This window comes from Corticium candelabrum, chromosome 8 (assembly GCF_963422355.1).
Source record: "Corticium candelabrum chromosome 8, ooCorCand1.1, whole genome shotgun sequence".
Classification (NCBI taxonomy): Eukaryota; Metazoa; Porifera; class Homoscleromorpha; order Homosclerophorida; family Plakinidae; genus Corticium; species Corticium candelabrum.
The window spans coordinates 7,109,271-7,113,870 of NC_085092.1; the positions used below are offsets into that span (position 1 = coordinate 7,109,271).

General features: G+C 39.0%; 1 long non-coding RNA gene across 3 annotated transcripts; it reads left to right on the plus strand.

Annotated features, from left to right (window-relative positions):
• On the plus strand, positions 1-4,600 carry LOC134183725 (uncharacterized). Of its 3 annotated transcripts, none has more exons than XR_009970540.1 (7): positions 1-67; positions 1,110-1,247; positions 1,833-1,942; positions 2,138-2,319; positions 2,603-2,653; positions 2,726-2,810; positions 4,375-4,600. It is a non-coding gene; the product is annotated as an uncharacterized LOC134183725 (long non-coding RNA). The 3 variants fall into 3 exon arrangements; XR_009970539.1 differs by lacking the exon at positions 1-67 and adding an exon at positions 420-507 and having other exon boundaries at positions 1,096-1,247; XR_009970541.1 differs by lacking the exons at positions 1-67; positions 2,603-2,653 and having other exon boundaries at positions 938-1,247.

Genomic DNA, 4,600 nt, shown 5'->3' on the forward strand with positions numbered 1-4,600 from the left:
TGAAAACTCAAAGAGACAATGCGACTATTAGACGGTTGAAGATGTATAAATCAGGAAAACCTGTTAGGTGAATTATTTATTTGTCGTTATTATTATTGTGAAGTGAGATTATAAGATAGACAGACAATGAACACACAAACACACACACACACACACACACACACACACACACACACACACACACACACACACACACACACGGACGCACGCACGCACGCACGCACACGGTGGAGTACGTGGTCCACAGGACCAAGCTCATTTATGGCTCTGTCTGTGTTGAACAATGCGTGCTGTGCAGGAGCGTCCACAAACATCTCAAGTGAAGTTGCCACTCTTAGAGAATACTGCAGTCTTCCGTTCCTGCCTTTTTTGTTGGAGTCGAACGTTGGTCTTCAAAATGTTCTAAGGATATCGACTTTTTGCAATAAAATCTCCACAGAAATGTGTCTGACGCATAGCATTCCCAGTTGGATACATCAATATTACAAGATTTCAAATTGGATTTTGGTGTGTCTTTAAAGTGTAATTTCTGACCTCCTGCTGTTCTAGAACCTTCCTTCAGCTGACCGTAAAATGTGTGTGTGTGTGTGTGTGTGTGTGTGTGTGTGTGTGTGTGTGTGGTGTGTGTGTGTGTGTGTGTGTGTGTGTGTGTGTGTGTGTGTGTGTGTGTGTGTGTGTGTGTGTGTGTGTGTGTTCTGTCAGTTTGTTTGTGTGATCTGTCTATTTGTCTGTCTGTGTCTGTCTGTTTGTCTGTTTGTGTGTTTGTTTGTCTATCTGTTTGTCTGTCTGATTTGTTTGTTTGTTTGTCTGTCTGTTTTGTTTGTTTGTTTGTCTGTTTTTTGTTTGTCTGTCTGTTTGTTTATCTGTTTTGTTTGCTTGTCTGTCTGTTTGTGTGTCTGTGTGTTAGTTTGTCTGTCTGTCAGTCTGTTTGCTTGTTTGTCTGTTTCTCTGTCTGTCTGTTTGTTTGTTTGTCTGTTTGTCTACGCCTGTATGTGTTTAGGTTTTTAGGTGTGTGTGTCTGCCTTTGTCTTTATTTGTGTTTGTGTTTGTGGCTTTGAGCAATTCTGTTCTTTTGAGTAAAATTACATTTTGTAGGTTATCTACAGTAGGTTTTGGAGGAGCATTACGTTATATCTCTAGTGATCTATCAGAGACGACTGTCAAAATTCTAACCGGACATTCAGGGTTTGTAAACGACTGTACCTTTCTTTAGTCATCCGAAGGACAACCGTTGGCTAGTGTTGGAGGTAACTTGCACTTTCTTTATGAACAAGCATCATCTGGAGACTTGGTTGTGGGTCTAACATCAGAATGACAGATAGACAGACAAACAACAGGCAGGCGTGCAGACAAGGCTGGATGTCAGGGATGCACTGGTGGATGACAGACGGACGGACGGACGGACGGACGGACAGACAGATAGACACATAGATAGACAGACAGACAGACCCATAGACAGACAGACAGACAGACAAACACATAGACAGACAGACAAACAGACAGACAGGCAGACAAACAAATAAATAGACAGACAAACAGACAGACCGACAAACACACAGACAGACAGACAAACAAATAGACAGACAGACAAACAAACAAATAGACAGACAGAAAAACAAAGACAGACAAACAGACAGACCGACAAACACACAGACAGACAAACAAACAAATAGACAGACAGACAGGCAAACAAACAAATAGACAGACGGACAGACGGACGAATTGATTTACAAAAAATTGTAGATGTGCTTTGACAGTACAATGGTAGAGTAGTGGAATGGTATGAATTATGTTGTGAGTTTTGGTATGTGACATGTTGTGTTGGTGTGTAGATGATGGTACGTGTCGACTTTGGGATGTCGAGGCAGATGTGCAGAAAATGGTGATAAAACTGAAGTCACCGAGAATGTCTGTGTGTTGGCATCCTTCAGATCCTGTAAAGGTGCATTTGAAGTACAAACAGACAGACAGACAGACGGATGGACAGACAGACAGACAGACAGACAGACACACACACACACACACACACACACACACACACACACACACACACACACACACAAAGACTCACAGACAGACAGACAAACAAACAGACAGACAATATCATTAGGTGTTTATGCTATTATTTTGTGTTCAGCTAATGGTTTCTGAGAAGATTGCACGAATTCAATTTTATGACCTCATTGCCGAACAACCCATTGTGTCTTTGGATGCAGGTCGTGTGACAATGATGAGCGCCGATTGGTGCCCAGAGAACAGCATGTTGGTAGGAGCAACGGCAAATGAAAATTGGCATGTGTAGGATCTTTCTGCTTTAAGGTACACACTGTACACGTAGAATGAATAACAGACAGACAGACAGACTGACAGACAGACAGACACACAGAAAGACAGACAGGCAGACAAACAGACACCCAATGTGACATACATACACATACACACACAGAAAGATACACACACACACACACACACACACACACACACACACACACACACACACACACACACACACACACACACACACACACACACACACACACACATGCATACTCACTTAATCATATTATGAGCTTTACTTGATATCAATGATTTGCATGTTTAGTCAACCGATTCAGAGTAGATTAGCTCACCAAACGATGGGCTCACAGTTTAGGTACACGACAATTTCTTTCATTCTGAACTCAATCTGCATGCCGTAATACAAATTTTTTTACTTTACACACAGATGGTGTCGACAGGGTGAGTTATTGTTTTCAACGACATCTACATTAGACAAGGAATTCAAACTACATCATAGAGGACACCAAAAGGTATGTGTATATAGTATGTGTAAAGCAAGGTGTTGTAGTAAATAGTGTGTATGACGTTGATGTTATATCAAGCTTGTTATGTTTGTGTATCTAGAAAAATCGATTATATGACAGATTAATACCGTATTCACCCATAATAACGCCCATACCGAAATAACGCCCATGCCCGTATATACGCTCATGTGCAACAGGTCAGAACTGTCAGCTCGAAAATACGCTCATGCCCAACTATACACCCAAGCCCAAGTATAAGCTCAGGATACGCATGCGCAGACAAAACAAAATGGGGTTCGCAGAACATTCGTCTCCATCTGTGTGCGTTTGATGAGGTGGTGTCAGTGTTGAGTGAAAGTGCTAACTGCTAGACTCATGTCTTTGTTGCAATTACCGACCCAGATGCTTTTGACCGACTTCGGGCCGACCACTCTGGTTTGCATGTGTATACATACATACAGTGTTTAGTTTCTGTGTGTATGCTGATGCTGTACGGATACCAGTACCTTTGATCTTGTAAATGGATAATTGCACGCATTTGTGGTATTTCTGTCTTTAGGTATTTAGATGATGACTGACCAAACGACAGCATTTTGCGACCATGTATACGCCTGGGACCAAAATAACGTCCATGCCCTAGTATATGGCCAGAAAAAATTGTTTTTTCTATACGCCCAGGGTGTTATTACGGGCAAATACGGTATGTGTCACATATGTGGAAATAAGAAAATACAATCTTATAAATATAAATAAGAAAAGTTAAAATTAATTTAAAAATTATTAGTTATAAATTAAAACGTTTAAAAATTAAATTTTAAAAATAAAATAAAATGTTAATATTTAAAAATTAAAAATAAAAAAATAAAAAATAGAAATGGAAAATTTAAAAATAAAAAATAGGTAAAAAATTAATAATATATAAAATTTAAAAATAAAAAGTGTGTTGCTATGCTCCTTCATGATGGGCAAGTGGGGTCTTTACCCCCATCTGGGTGCCCACCAACTCGGCAGGTGAGCCCAACAGTCCACGCGGCGATCAATGACTAGCCAATTCGATATAGATTGCAGGAATTACTGTGATTGTGAACTCGTGAACAGCACGTGTAGTGGATATCAATGACCACCAGGAAAGCGCTGAACGTCATCTTCAAGTGGCCGTTTACCAGACACCCAACGACTGAAACAAGTCTTAGTCTCATGGGCAAAGCTAGAGAAACATGAGAAAGAAAGACATACAAGAATCATAATTTACTGTCGTCACTGGGGTTTGAATTCCCAAACTATGAAAATAAAATAAAAATTTTAAAATAGAAATAAAAATATAAATAAATTAAAAATTAAAAATTAAAAAATTGAAAATTAAATTTTATAACATAAATTTAAAAACAAAAATTAAAATTTGAAAATGTAAAAATTTAAAACTTAAATTTTAAATTTTAGAAATGTGTATTTTGGAATCTGCGTGTATGATAGTTGAGTTGTATGTCGTATATGTATTCTTCTTGGAGTCACTTGTGTGTTGTTGATGCAGCATGTGTGGTTGGTCACGTGCTTATTTGAATGATTTCAGGTGCCCATATCCATGTCATTGACTCAGTGTGGCTCATCAAGTTGGCAGTGTACGACTCCTGTGTGTGGGATAGCTGATGGTAGACAAATTAGATTATTTTCTTCAGAACTCTAGGACAATCACAATGGTTGCAAATGATTATTTGAATGTATTATTAATAGACTATGTTAATGAGGTATAGCATTAGGCTGAAGTTTGTAGCAAACAGTTGCTGTGTGAAGTATGA